The sequence below is a fragment of the Thunnus albacares genome, chromosome 8 (genome assembly GCF_914725855.1).
Source record: "Thunnus albacares chromosome 8, fThuAlb1.1, whole genome shotgun sequence".
Lineage (NCBI taxonomy): Eukaryota > Metazoa > Chordata > Actinopteri > Scombriformes > Scombridae > Thunnus > Thunnus albacares.
Genome location: NC_058113.1, coordinates 23,775,246 through 23,791,503, shown reverse-complemented (window position 1 = coordinate 23,791,503; position 16,258 = coordinate 23,775,246). Strand labels below are relative to the sequence as shown.

Below are 16,258 nucleotides of genomic sequence, written 5' to 3'. Positions count from 1 at the left end.
TTTTCATTTGAGTTATTTGAGTGAGTCCCGAAAGACTAACCTTACCCCCTTCCACGCATCATATAACCACGTCAATAATTTTTAAATTTTTTTTTAACAATGTGACTAGATTTGTAGGCAGTGCCAAAAAGTCTCAATAAATACATGTTTTCTGAAATTACACATTTGCGCCTATTTGTTGTCTCGGTTATGATTCATGATAATCCCTCTTAAAATACGATAATTTTTTTAACCTTTCCCATCTGGCAACGCTGGTAAAAAGGCGGGCTATTTAAGCTCTCTATGCCCTGCCCTCTGTTTGCTTGGCTGTGTTGCTGCTGCAGGAGCCAATGTAGACTTTTCAAAGGACGCTAGCTTGCTAATAGTAAGATCATATCATTTCAGGACAGCGTTTTGAGGAAATAATTGTGAGACTCAGTTAATCTGCTGTGTGTCATATCAGCTGTGGGCCTAGCAGCAAACTGGAAGTTGGAGTTTGCTGTAGCTCCTGTCACAGTTTCAGAACATGACTCCTCTCAAAGAGCACTGACACACCTTTACTTCAGCCAGGTGAGAATTGCTTTGAGTTGATGCTTTGGCTGTGTTCTGCTGGGTTTGCCTCTGCCAAAGAGTTACTTGCTGTCAGTTAGGCTAACGTTAGCTGCTAATTGCTTCTCTTAAATGCTGCTGCCATCTTTGCCTCAGCATTAAATGTAATTGACTGTCGTGTAGTGACTTAGCTTACTTTTCTGTTGGTTATAGTTTGACTCTTTAAAGCCTGAACCACTTTCCTCTAACCTTACCAGATGGTTTATTGCTGAGACGTCGGGGATCACTGCTTCTCTTCAACAAGGTAAGAATTTGCTTTTTGTACTAATATGCATTTTGTGAGATGACTTCTTGGCTCTGTGCTGTCTGTGTTTATGTGCTCGGCTACATGAGGCTGTTAACAGTGCTGGATGTTTTAATGCTCTTGCAGATCTGTTTGCATCTGATGGTTCCTAATTTCTGCTGTTATGGTGTTGCCATCTATCTATACATGTCCATAGTGGCTGGGTGTAGTTTTGTTTTATTTGTATTTTGGCATACGCACCATGAAACATGAATTTCTTTGAGTAATAATGTGACTCATGAGCTGAACTGATTTTGTGGCAAACTGTATTTTACCCTGTTATTGTTGTTGTTGTCCTGCGGGGTTTCCTTTTGACTCACTGCAAACATGTCTGGCTTTGTTCCTATGTTGCTGCTGTTGCTATGCTGCTAATTTTGTAACTCTATGGTAACTTTACTGCATATTCTTGGTCCTGTTGCTGCTGTTCATACAGCATTTCATAACATCTACATTTACCTGGGAGAAAACGTTGGGACTATGACAAACAAATGTACCCTTAAATAATAAAATCTGGACCCTTGTTTGTTAGTTTCTCTTGGTTTTACACATTTAGGCCTAGATTTTAGAACTGATGTTCCAAACTAACACCATGGACTTGACTTTGGACTCGCAATTTACACTTGAAATCTGACTTGAGTTTTGTAACTTGAGACTAACCTTGGGATTGACCAAAATTGCCTTGGTCACACCTTTGCAGTCAGAAAACGGAAACGTAATTGCATTTAACACGGCTGATCTGCTGTGATTTTATATCAGAGGATATCAAAGGAAAAACTGTTGTTATGAAGACTATGGGTGCAGTTTGAGCCCATACCTTTACTAAAATTCACAAAGAAGCTTGGTAGCTCTATACTGCTATGGCCCCATCTTGTAATTTATAGCGCAGTTTCACATTGTAATTTTGCCAAATACTACAGTAACCGTATCTCCTGAGTCTTTGTCAATCAGAACATAAGTTATTATGTCACCTGGTCTGACTGCAAAAATCTTGATAGACATTATTTAGTTTAACTAAATCATTACAATTACTAAAGACTATTTTTCTCTATCTTGCTAAAGATAAACACAAGATGGCACAAATCAATGTTTGGAGGAACGCTCCCTGAGCTGATGATGAGCCATAATCACATTTAGGCCACTGTGTTATCTGTCTGTTTCGACTTGTTCTTCTTCACTTGCACTCCTCTCACTCAAGCTGTTATCAGTCAAAGTCCTGACAGCGGCTCTCTGTTTCCAGGCCTTGTACGTGTCTTTGTCAGTCCACATCTCAGCATTCGGACAAGCCGCTATCGGCCAAGGGTGCTTCCCAGCCATTACTTCCACCTGTGTGACAACAGGCGGTCTTATCTGCTCTAGTGATGTGAGCCTAGCTGAGTTGCTGATTAATAGACATGGGGTCACGTCACCCCTCTCTCTCTGTCTCTCTCTCTTTCTGTCTCTCTTCCTCCATCTCATTCACCCTGTGTGTCACACACTGGGTGAATGAGATTGGAGCGGGAAAGCTGAACCAGACAAAAAATTAAAATATTAATTAAAGTATTACAAGACCAAGGTCATTTGGAGGTGATAAATATTAAGCATGAATTAATGTTTTTAAAACTACATTCTCCTGGGAAATGATACACACACACACACACACACACAGAGTCTTTTCCTCTGTTTTTAATTAAAAGCCTGAGTGACAACGTGGCCTATTTCTTCCATGGCTGTTTCAAATTGAGAGAGAGATAAGGCTTATATTTAGGAGGCCTTATCGAACTCATCTATTTACTGCTGGGTAATTTTTCTTTTCTCGCCTTACAAGAAAGTGCAGACAGAAAATCCTCCTTTATCCTATAGGGTTCAAGTCTCCAAAACAAAACTGTGTCTCTCTCCCCCTCCTCGATCCTGATGCCTTCTGCCCGTGCTACATGGAGTATGAAAGTGAGAAATGGAGACAATGGATTTCACTTGTGTCCTAACATGCTTTCCATCAAAGCTGTTAAATTGAGTCAATATCCTACCAGACCGATGAATGATTAACACGGCTGTTTTTGCAGTGTGTTCTGGTGTTCCGGTGTTTACTCCCCAGTAGGGCCAGGTCTGTTCTCTAAACATTGTCATCTCTTAGCCCAGATCCACACAGGACGCATAATGACAGACCAACATTAAAGCTTCTACGACACTGAAGAATCTGTTTCTCCTTGGTCTATTTTTGCTTCCCAGTAAGGAGTCACTTGATCCTACCTCCTTCCTGACAGTTCATCCACTGGATATCATTTTTGTCTGTCTGTAAGATTAGCATAAAAGCAAAAGGGAAATCATTTTACCCTGAGAAACCAACAGGAGATATGACAAGCTCTGAAACATTTATGCTTGGCTTTGATTTGTTTGGCCTGGTTTGTGTCTGGTTTGTCTCAAAGCAAGGCTTAATCAAAAGAGATGTACAACCCATATTACTTTTGAATATATTATGCAGTGCCGTGCGTACAGTGCCGTAGATGACTGAAGTGCATTTGTAAGCAGATGAGTTGCATTGTTTGTGGTTTCGACCTTGAGAAGGGCAACCTGTGATAATAAAGCACTTGTCAGAAAGCCAGCCTCTCTGTGAGTGGCTTTGTCTTGTTAATGCAAGATGTGTGCGTTGTCACCACTAACATTCTGTCTTCATTAACGCTGAACGGTTGCACAGACACACTAGGTCGATATGCAGGTAGCATGAGTATGGCTGACAGAGGAACTAAAACAACAAATTAAAATTTGAACATCTTCCTTTTACATTTAAGCAATGTCTTGCTCCATAAGATGATCTTTGACCTCATACTTAATAGACTGTTTGTTTGGGGCTGATGATTATCTGTTAACTCATACAACCATAGGTGATTGTAGCTAAGCAAAATATTTACTACATTTTCTTTTAGCCTGGTTCCTGATCTCTGAATTGCTACCCACATCACCAATTTTTTCTTCAGCAATTTATTTATATGACAATTAATTCTGATTATCATCCTATTTCCTCTTCACATTTGTAAACAATTTTGTGCCAGTAAGGTTGATTGTTTTCATTATCAATTAATCTGTCTATTATTTTCTCGATCAAAATAGTTGGAGATTAATATTCTCTCAACCAATCGATTCATCTACAAAATATTGCAACTCTAATATCTAGTAACACTGTACACATGGGATACATGTCTTATTTTTAAATGTTGTATGATTCCTAGGGTTGGGTTCTAGTAGTCAGTTTCATTTTGGATCCAGTTCCTGGTTGGCAAAATATCCAGATTCACTTACTACTAACAAATCAGTTCCTCCCTCTTTTTATTAACAGAAAACATACAAAATATTCAGGTAACACTTACAGTCTTCTCATTATTAGCTGGCTCTGACCATCGCTGCTGCTAACCAAATGTCAATCATTGTTGTACTGTATGTCAGCTGTAACTAATTAATGCTAATTCCGTAATATGAATCTTTTGGCTGTTTGGTGAATGTGCTCTTTGGAAGCTGCTGTCTGTACTCAGCCAAGGAAATTGAAACTATGGAGCAAGTACCTCGTGAGAATAAGCTGTACAAGGTCAGTTGGCTACAGCTGTTGCTTCAATGTGTCAGATACATTTAAGCATTTAACATTTCATATATTTTTCAACTTGTCACATTTCAGATGGTAGCTGCAGGTTGTGAACATTAATCAGGCTGCCTTTCAAAATGGTTTTAGCCAACAAAAGCAGATTACAGATCCTTGAGTTTATTATATATATCTTTAGTTACTTGCAATGTTAAAAGTTGAACATGGGTACATTCGACAAGGAATTTGAAATTCAATTCAATAAGAGTTTGGTAAGAATTTGATAAAATAGTATTGAACCACAACTTTTATGATTCAGGCTTGAATTTGCATACATGACTTCTTAATGGACAGGACTCTATTGTAAAACAGTGTATCAGTGTGATTCAGTACCTAAAAACAAAAATAAATAATTCAAACAATAAATAAAAAATACTAAATAAAAAGTTATTACCTTGTGAAATCCTCTAAATTGTTCTATAATCCGGTGAGTCATTTCTTAGTTTACACACCACATCAAATCTGCAACTCTCCTCCTTCTGTGAATTAGAGATCTTTGCTCAGTTATAGTGCTGCCATACTGTAGCTTTGTGTCCTTGAGGTTCTATCCATTTCTCCTCCCTCTCTGCCTTTTCTCTGCACTGTCACCCCCCCACCCCCACCCTACCCCACCCCACAGTGGGAAGATTTTCTAATATCCATTACTTCCACCAGGGTCAGTGCAATCCCACTGGGTCCGCCAAAGACTTGGCAGGTGCCGATAAGGGCCTTGCTCCAGACACTGTAATAACTTAACAAATCCCTCCATGACCCAGAATCCCCTTCACCAGCATGGCATCCCACTATTTTCCATAAAGCCATTAAAATTTACCTGGTGTCATATTGGGAGAGGCGAGCGTGGGGTTGCAGTGCACTCCATGCCGTACACATCTCAAAGCTGTTGTGTTAATACAAAAAACCCCAAAGTAAACTATAAACAGAGGAAGGCGACATTGCGATTCAGCACCTGCTGTCAGTGTGCTGTTGGGAGAGAATAGGTTCATGGACTTTGGATAGCGTGTCAGTATATGTCTGATTCGACCAGGCGTAGTGGGCAGGCAGTTTAAGTCATGCTCTGTCTTTCATGCTTTAATTTTCTTTTATCCATTCCTTCACTCTTTTCTGCCTTCCACTCACACACAGTGGGTCATTTTGGCTGGGCCTCCTAGAGCTCTTATCCAATAATGATACCCGCTTCACTGGGTATCAGGCCACAGCTCCACCCATTTCCTTTCCTCCTCTTAACACCCAGCTTTCAACCTGCCAATCATGCTTTAGCTGCATTCAAGTGGCAATAGTGTTAATGATTCATTTCCCTTGTAATCCCCGCTCAGGCTGATAAGCTCATGACGGCTGCCGTTATTTGCGGCTGTTTGCCATTGTTTGCAGTGTTAAATTAAGCCTCAACGATCCATCCGTTGAGCCTCTGTGAGCAGAAGAAAAACCCATAGGCATGAGCTGCTCTAATAGATTAACTAGCCATACTGCACAAAGAAGGTGAAAACATCTGTGTCCGATATTGCTGCTGCTCATAGATACGAGTCTGTGGCTGAGATTGAGGTAGAAGAGTTAAGAGTCACAGTTAACCAACAATAATCATTTGATGAACTAATTAGGGGAAAATTCTTAGATTTCTATTTCGACCATAGTTATAATTTATTTAACCTTAAGTCCAGGGTCATCTCAGACCTAAAGTCATCCAGAGGTTGCAAACAGACTTTTGCTTGTCTGACGTGAGAAGTGAGTCAAATTGAGTCTCTAGTATTCTAATCATCACACAGTGTCTGTCAGGGCAAGGTGAACAACGGCCCCCTCATAAAGACATCAGGCTAAACATCAGTGGAGCGCGCCGTGGGTAATAACAAGTTTCATGAAGCCGTAAATCTGCCTAATCTAATGATTTGGCTCACCTGCTGCACCACTTTGATGTGTCATGGTGCCTACTTGTCATTTCAAGGGGATATGTCTGCAAGATGTCAATGGCTTCTTAACTGGACAGATTTATTTTTGTGTATTACTGGATGTCTGACTGATTTAAATGTGCCCTGCAGAAAAATAGGGTTGAACAATCCTTGTTTTAGTTAACTGATGGTGAACCATGATAATTTTCTCGTGGCAGGCAAAAGCATGTAAGCATATGACTGACTTTGATATCTGTAAAAGGACAGAAGATCCCATTCATGCCTTAAAGGTGCAGTGTGTAGAATTTAGTGGCATCTAGTGGTGGGGTTGTAAATTGCAACCACCTGAATACCCTTTCCAAATATGTAGGAGAACAGTGGCCGCAAAACTTGTGAAAAACACAATAGGCCCTCTGTGGAGCCAGTGTTTGGTTTGTGCCGTCTTGGCTACTGCAGAAACATGGAAGTGCAACATGGCGGGCTCCATGGAAGAGGACCCACTCCCTGTGTAGATATAGAGGGCTCATTCTAAGGTAACGAAAACACGAAGATTCTTATGTTCAGGTGATTATAAACTAATTAAAACATACTTATGAATAATATATTCCATTTCTGCCATGTCCGTTCTACTAGATGCCACTAAATTCTACACACTGCACTTTTAATTTAAGGCCAGTTGGCAAATAAGTTAGGGGATCCATTCAGTACTATCGGTTTCCACTGAAGTGCTGAAATGTCACCCTTTCCTAAAAAGGCCTTCAACTGCAATTTAGAAGACAATTGCTACCTTACAAAATTGTTCTCTGAAATATGACTCTATTGAGAATTTAGAGGGTAAGAACTGACCCTGGATCATGATGTGCTACTTTGTTCCAGTTCCTTTCACAAGACGTTGGGCATTTCCCCTAATTGAATGGACGCTGTCACAAGTTTCAAATAAATGACCGCAGTATGTCCCCAGCAATGTAGCCTAATGGCAGTTTGAGCAAACAGTTCCCGCCCATTGTCGAGGACACATTCCTCATTGGGTTCCTTCTGCTCTAAGAGCCTCCTTTAAAGGCAGCTTTGCTCCATCATAAAAGCTTGCAATTATGGGAGGCTGCCAAGTGTTTTGAAAGTCACCTTAGTTTCCTGCTGTTTGTGAGATGTGACAATATGAAAAAAAAACCCTCATAGCTTCAATGCCTCTCTTTCATACACACATACAAACATAAACACACATACACACCAACATGTTGACAGAGATATAAGTGTACATTTTTTAGGTCTGCAATAACAATCACCAGCAGTTTTCCATGAATTAGTTAGTAGCACAAAGTTGGTGGGGAAATAATTTGTAGCTGGCATTTCAAAGAGCCCAGGTGTAATGAAAAAGCTTTTAAATTTAGATCAAAAGCTTTTAACAGTACCATTTGGCTGATCTCCATGTTTCCCCTCACATTTGGTGTCCTTATAAGTGATTTAAATGTAACTGTTAAGTCAGTGAAAGTAGGGAACTATTTTCTCTATACTTCTATACTCCCTCTCCTCCTTTGATGATTGCTTGCTCATATTCATGCCACAGAAATTATATTTAGTTTTCCTTTCAAAGCAGGAAAGAACCTGCATATTGATATGAATCAAATGTTTCAGTATAATCTGAAAGAGTTGCTCATACAATGTGGTGGCTGGTGACTCAAAAAATTAGGGAGGATTGGAGGAAAACCGACATGGAATCTTACAACAAACCGCATCAAGCTATATCACTGTCTCCCACCTGATGAAATCGGAGGAGTGGGGGGCAAGTTTGTACGCCAATAAAACAATTTGTTTTCAAAAACAAAAACCCCTGAGTGGTGAAAAGGCTGCTTCTTTAAATACATTTAGAATATACATATTGTTTCTAAACAAAGAAGTGCTCATTTTAGCTGTGGAGTGGTTCAGGATGTGTCATTTTACCAACAAAGTGAAATTCAAATTTAAAGTATTGTTCTATTGTGACTACAGATTTATATTCTCATCAAAAACAGACAAAATATCACATGATTTACATGTGTTTCCTGTGTATTTTCTTAGTATACAGAAATATATAAAGTACCACAAATCTGATACAGGTATAGATCAGTGCTGAACACTAAAAAACATTCACAGATCTAAAAGTGTAGGTTCATATCAGAAAGTATTAATTCATGTATCAAATACATGACTTACACAGTCTTATCTATATGCACCACATACAAAATATAGTCTACAAAGATGACATCTTAACACTTGTTATACTTTTAGCTTATCACTCAATATACAGCTCAGCTTAAAAATTAACTGAAGAAACTGTCACAACAAGCAACGAAATCTTCTGCACACTCATTCACAAATCACACAACATTAACAGGTGACTGAACAACCACTCAATTAAAAACTGGATCAATTCCAAATGAATGAGTGAGTCCAGACAGCTCACTGTAACTTCAACAAGCAAACTACCTACAGCGCATTGTATGATCTCTGCTGCATTCTTGTTAAGGAGATAAATTCACACAACAGCCATAGAGACATTTAACCATCAGAGATGAGACAGAGAGAGAGAAGCTGTATCTGACTCACGTTATCTGATATCTTCTTCATTCTATCATGGAGATGAAGTATCCATGTCATGGCTGTTGGTCATCTTGTTCGTTAATTAACAGAACTTCGTGGCTGCTGGCTAACCAGTATGATATCATTAGCAACAATGACAAACACGCCAACTCTCCTGGTTGTTTCTCCGGTTGCTTCTCTCTCCAGCCTCCCCGGCGGCATCCTGCCACTGCTGCGCTATCCAGTCCAAATCCATTCTCCTGTTAGCTTAAGAGTCCTTAACAGTCCTTCCATGGATGTATAAAGATTCCTTCAGGCTGCTACAACAAGCTAACTGTTGCGTTGGCTAACACAAGGAGCTATCTACTGCTCATTATCTACTGCTGTTACTCTGCCTTACAGTGGAGACAATTGAAGATGAAATCTGGAAGCTATCATTGGACCAACACAATGTCAATATTGCATTCTGCTTGTTGATTGGTTAGGAAGGACGTCCTCCCTTGGAGCGTCATTTTACGTGTCTTGGCCAATCATATATAAGCAAGAAAAAAAATTAAGTACATTAAATTGATGTAAGAGATCCCGCCCTGAGGAGGACAGTGGGAGCCTGTCCTCCTAAAGTGGCAACTTCTGGGGCTGTAAAATGAAGCCAATGCAGAAGTGCCAAAAACTGCAGTTCCTTGAATGGCCACTTGAGGCTTGCTCCAAAAGCGAGTCATTACCCATAGATCCCCATGTTAAAATGCCCAACTTTACAGCAGAAATAAACATGTTCACAGCCTGGTACAAAAAATGGTTTTGGCTATAAACCAAAAGTAAAGTTTGGACACACCTTCCCATTCACCTGAATGAGAAAGTGTGTCCAAACTTTTGACTGTATTTAATTTAATTTAGGCAACTGACCTTCATGCTACTCTCATTTAGCTTTTCTCTAGCCCACACTAAACAGATGGCTTGACCTCCTTCAGATGATGAGGCCACTTGTATTTTTGGGTCTGACTTGAAGAAATGTGTCTTGCCATTCTGGGAGTGTGTTGTGCTAGGTAATCTGCGCCTGGAGATATGTCAAAATTAGAATGCACCAACAGCGACCCATATTACCTCTGATTCAGTCTAAAGGCTGGAGGGCTTTCTACTGTTCCAGCCTCACCACATTATAACTGTCACATCACTGTGGTCAGCATGTAGGTCTCCTCATCTTGTTGCCATCGCTGCTGTGGAGCTTATCATTCTGTTCTTGAGTATTTAAATGAAAATATGCACCTACAGAGTGTTGTGATTACAGTTTTTGGTAAAGTCTCTTTCCCGCAAGCTTCCTTGTGCCACAATGCCCTACAAAGACTGAGGAATCTTAGAAAGACGAATTGACTTCAGCTTATTGTAACAAGAGGTTTAAGGATAGAAAAAATGAGTTACCCCCCTTTTTCAAAATGCAACATGCCTTGTGGCTGTGTTGTGTTTTGGTCTATCTATTGTTGGTGGAGAAATAGCTGTTTATCCCTTTTCTATGGTGGCTTTCTTTCTGTATGATTGTTTATTGTCAATGCAACGTGGTTGTTCAATACAGAAGCAGCTGTTGTGTATTGGAGCTATTTCGACGTCATATTACTTCCTCTATGTGTGGCTAGTTATTCACTGAAGTAAGGAAAACATCACAACAACATGGGCTAGAGCTGGGCAATATAAACACTGATCGCGATAGAAAATTTAATTGATTAAAAACTTAAGTATACTGTCAATAGTTACATTGCTCAACTGCATACTAATAACTCAATCCCAACACTGACACAATGTTGTTTCTACCGAATCATATATTTAGGAGCCCACTTTCCAAAATGGGCACAGCAGGTTTGGTTGACTTGCTAAACACACCAGACACGCAACAACTGAATAGTTAGATGAAAGAGCATTCCCTTTTAAGGAAACATTTTTGTGCGGACACAGAAAGTGACATCTTAATTGTCACAGAAATCTTAAGTGTAAAAGCAGGTGTGGATAAATGAGGTGGGTGGTGGTTTGTGCTGTGTGTGTACGTAGAGACCAATGTTATTTGTTTAGCTCAGAGGACGGCTTATTTTGCTGAAAATTGTGTTGTAGCTTGTTGTCTACCTTACTACGGTAAGAAAGAGGTGTTGTTTGTGTTTTAACAGTGTTTCGCCAATAAGTTATTGATCTGGGAAGTTTGAACCTATTAATATATTTCAAACTTCACCGAAGTGTGTAACATATCCTACAAACTGTAGTTTTTCTGTCAATGACGCATTAGTTCTTTACACAACTCGTTGGGAGGGCAAAATGTTGCCACACCAGTGACTTCAGGAAAGCAGGAGGTAAGTAAGCTATGCTGTCCTCTTCAAAATATTCTTTTTTTTCTTTGGACATGTGCTAGACGAGCACAAGTCGGTGGGGTTGAAAAAGAAAAAAGAAATACTGGAAGACTTGCTGATCCTGCTTTTGACTTCTAAGGTTGAAGTAGAACGTTCATTTTGATCGATTTAGAATCAAAATCATGACACCCCTTGTGATGTTAAAAGAAGAACATGTGCCAACAAAAATGGGAAATACCACAAACTGAACAAGTTCATCACCTGAAGTATCACCATCTGATGATGCACCCAGAGTGCTTTCACTCTCACTTTTAATTAGAACAATGCTCTCAGAGAGACACACCTGCAACAAACCGTAACATTACTACATGCTTTCCCTGTTAAAGACACATTTCTTGAAATTATGCTCCATTTCCCAAAACTCTAAACACAAATGCATAACTGCACACTCATCTTCACAAACTTCAAACTTCCATGCCAAAACCAAACTCTCCACTCAAAACGATGTAATCTTACATCTAAACCAAACTTTGCCTTCAGACATCACATAAAAGCCATCAAATACACATATACTACAAATAGCCATTACACACTGGTGAGATCAATTCAAAACACTACCATTAAAAACTTGATAAAGCAATGAATAATGGCACTGATGGTTTTCCCCCAGAACAACCTCTTTACATGATGAACACAATATAAAGACACAACTCGTATACATTTTCAGAGTTTTTAATTCCTCAATGTACTGTAGTAAAATAAACTGGAACTGAGTGAAAAGGTAAATGTACTGTAAAAATATGCAACTGACAAAGAACATAGAATACAGTAAAAACCATTTCAATGTGTGTACTGATAGGAACCAATGAACAACAAAAACCATTAAGAAATAAATCACATTTATTCTGCCTCAGGTCTTCGTGTCAATCCATCCATTATTCCAAAACAAGTGAACTGACCCACGGCCCTTTATCTATCTATCCTGAGATTCTGATTGGTGTGTGAACAATTTTGACTCTTAGTATTTCCACCTGGGGAATTGTGTGTTAATTGGGTTCCAGCTGTGATGACTTGAGTTAATGATATTGAATGCCAGTGCTTTCTAAATGAGCACATGAGTGAAAACAGGGGAATAGTGTTTTATAGTTTTGGGAAATGGGTCTGTCTTTGGGTAGATGGCGTCATGGTTTGGGGTGTTTTAGTTAATAGGCCCAGTGTGTAAGCGATTGAGAAAAACTAATACATCACACATGCTGTTGCTTTTGTAATGGCAAATGACATGGTGGTACAATCTGGACATTCTTCACTAGATGCCAGCCTTCTGTTTTTTGTCTTTGTGGAAGCCATCTTCTGCAGAATATTATGAATTGCAATTAGTGGTGTTCAGTCACAAAGTACAGTAAATAATGACTCTTTTAATCCTTCCACATATGACACAGTAAAGTAGACGGTGGTGATAAAGTGATGTCATGCAGAAAAAGAGCTGTTACAACGGGAATTTGAGACTAATAACTTCCTGGCACCCTCAACAACATCAACACACTTCTGCTCTCTTTTGTCTGTTTATATTAGATTGTCCATCACTTTACAGCTGTTAGCTCAGACTGGCTTCCTACCGCACTTTCTGTTGTAGCTTCTAGGAGCGCTCGTTTTGTTTTCTGTTTAAACAATGTATCCCTGTATGATACACGGAGACAGTTGCTACTGTTAACAAGGAGCGACCGACAAACTACCACCCACTCCTCCTATGCGGAGGTTTAAAACAACTGAACTCTCTGTGCTGAAGCTAGCAGGCAGACTGGAGCCCTTTCATGAGACAGATGAATGAATCAGTTCAGAGGATGATATATGACATTAATTGACATGTGCCCCATCAAATAATAATGTGTTTGACAAAAGACAACAAAGTAAGTAGTTAGCAAAAACTCTTCAGTGAAGCTAAAGTTTTTAAATTTGACATTAGTGTTGTTTTAACCATCCAGTTTATCTGCTGCTGCTGCTGCTTTACATGACAGTAATGTTAATGTAGCTTGATAGTTTGGAGAGCTTGACTACTGATGCATTTCCACTGTCTGTTGTTTGTCCACAATTACTGTAATTAACACAATACAAGTTAAATTTCTGCTTCATGCTCTGTCAGATTTTTAAAAGGAAAACTCTTTACATTTCCAGAGTGAGTGAAGGAATCAGGAGAGAGAAGACAGAAGTGAGGAAGAATTGCAGGATGTAATGGTGTTGAAAGGAAAACAAGGAGAAAGTAAAGAAGATGCAACTGATTTAAGATTTAAAGAAAAAGTTTCAGGAGGAAATAGAGACACATAGAAGCAGGTATCAGGTGATGGAGAGACATGAACAAATTCAAGGCCGGAAAGCTGGTAAGAAACTTAGAGCTGTATATAGATGAATTACTGTTCTGTGAATATTTTTAAAGGCACAATCTGTTATTCAAATGTAAACTACTGGCATTCCCACTAACAAAAGTCAAAGCACAAGATTGAAACCTGCTATAAAAGGACTTATAGATACTAATATTACACGACTCTATTAACATGATGTTTTCTTAAGCTGTTAATATGCCGTTGACCTCAGTAACTGTACCTTAACAAAATAGGTGATACTTCAGCAAAAAAAAAAAAACCTCTGTGTAAATATTTAAGCTAAGTGCTTATTCAGTGACGTCTCCATTTTAGAACAATTAAAAATCCAACATCCAATAAGATATTTCAGTCAAAACATGTTCTGACATACAGCAAATGATGTTCAAGGACTTATAAATATTTTTCAACTGTGTTGCTTGGAGCTGTTAAATATAGATCCCAGAATGTTTTCTTACTTTTGCAGAAACAAAGATCTAAATTAATAAATTATGAAATGGCAGCTATGTGCTGCTTGTGCCTAACTTGTGCAGTTTCTAAGATAAGACTTTATAGCTGTGTGGTTTTGTCTAACTTTCTCTTGCACTACATTTGAACTCTGCCTCTCCATTATTTTTAGCCATATCTTATAGTCTTTAAAGATTCTACCCTTTCTGTCCCAGTTGCTGTATGCCTTTTTAGGTTTTGTTTTTTTTTTTTTTTAATTTCTTTGTAATTATGGGATTTGAAGAAGTACATGTTATGCTCTGGATCAGAGAGATTGTCACCATATCAAAAGCATATTCTTTGTTTAGAAATGATATGTATATGCTAAATGTCTTCAAAGGAGCAGCCTTTTCACCACTCAGGGGTTTTTGTTTTTGAAAGCAAATTGTTTTGTATGCCATTCAATCCAACATTATACGCTGAGTCCTTCAGACAAAAATACTTGAAGCCTTGGGCTAATCCTGCCATTCATTTACCCTTACAATAAGAAAACCTTGGTCCTCACAGTTTATGATCTATACTGTGGCCATTATGGTTCTCAGCTCTGAGTGTGCCTCGTCCAGCCTGCAGAGAATAGAGAGCGACTCATAGTCCCCCTCCAATTTCTTTGGGTGGGGGACAATCATATAGTGTGATGTGGTTTGTTGTAAGAATCCAGGTTGCATTCTGTTTGAATATGGGTTGCTATAATCCAACAGGTTATGCTGTAAATTATGTTGGTGTATGGTATTTTGGTATTTTTTTGTTCCATGTGCCCCTTTTTTAATTTTAAGCACCTGCCCCTCTAAAGGTCTCTGCAAGGCCCCACTGTCACCCCTTGTTCTTCTTTCTCCATTTCTTCTTCGTCGCACTACTTTGTCTCCTTCTCTCCTCTTCTTCCAGGCTTCACTTTTCCCCTTGCCTTAACCCCCGAGGATACCGACTCCAGTGAAGGTGGAGGACCTGGAGGACACTGATAAGGCCTTTCCTTTAAACCTCAGCTCCACAGGCTGAGTGTGCAAAGAGAGGAATGGAGCAGAGTGCACTGCACCACACAACCATGTGGCCATATCAGAGATCGAGCCAAGAATTTTGTGTTTTGCTATAGCCACAGGGGCAGCCTTGAGCCCTGGGTAGACGATATAAAATAAAAACAGAGTCATGTCAAATCAGAGTAACATTAAGTGGTACAGTTTGTTCGCCGTGCTGTAATCTGGAGGATTGGTTAAATGTTTGGATACTGTTTAGATTGCACATTAAAGGCACGCAACTTCTTGTGAGCAATAATGAGAAATTTAGTTAAAATTACTCCTAATCTCTATCAATTTAGCCCAAACAAAATTAGATAACAGCTCTTTTAGTGGAGGGAAAAATAAAATGAAATGAGGCAGTGTTCTTAAGCCGTCAGCTGCCACACAGGTAATTTATTTTATCGTGACCATCTCTTTGCAGGTACTTCTGTAAGCTATAAGCCGTTCGCCACAACAGCTGTCATGGCTGTAATCTCCATGGTTGGAGATGGACAGATATCATCTCCAAACTAGCTTTTCATTCCACTCTGTACCTCCCAGGCTGGCGGGAGCAGCCTCTGTCTGTTTCCAGAGTAAATGGGGAAAATGAGTCACCCAGAAACTCATAATGATGTGTGTGTGTGTGTGTGTCTGTGTGTGTAGTATATCAAAACCACAAAAAGCTTCACATTAAATGAAAATATTCACACAAAATGTCACTAAATATTTGTATGTATTAATATTTACTCCAGAACATCATCTTAATGTAAATTTTTAGAATTTATGCAGTCTTTTACAAAATAGAAAGAGTGATATTGCTCACATATCACAGTAACCCACTATCTACTCTCACAGGCAATGCCGTGCAAATCCTACATCATCAGTGCCTTCTATTGCAGTATCAACAGTGAAAAATGTGTGCTCGACTTTGCCTCCCAGTGGTCCCAGTGTTATTATTACTAAACTTGTGCAGCAGATTATTATAAGAATGGGGAGCTTTTATTTGCCATCTCTCCTTTATAGCTGAGTTTAATGATATTCTGTCAGATAGAAGTGAAAAATTAACAGTTTATTATACCACCAAGCTTCAGTGCAGAGTGCAAACAACCCTACTAATGCCTGTGGTAATGGTTATAAAAAACATAAGATCCAGCAGGGAGAGAAAAC

At 39.2% G+C, this 16,258-nt stretch overlaps 1 long non-coding RNA gene across 1 annotated transcript; it reads left to right on the top strand.

Annotated features, from left to right (window-relative positions):
- The first annotated feature begins 267 nt into the window (after positions 1-267).
- LOC122987453 lies at positions 268-15,255 on the top strand. The gene is made up of 3 exons (XR_006404493.1): positions 268-549; positions 786-832; positions 14,985-15,255. It is a non-coding gene; the product is annotated as an uncharacterized LOC122987453 (long non-coding RNA).
- Positions 15,256-16,258: the final 1,003 nt, after the last annotated feature.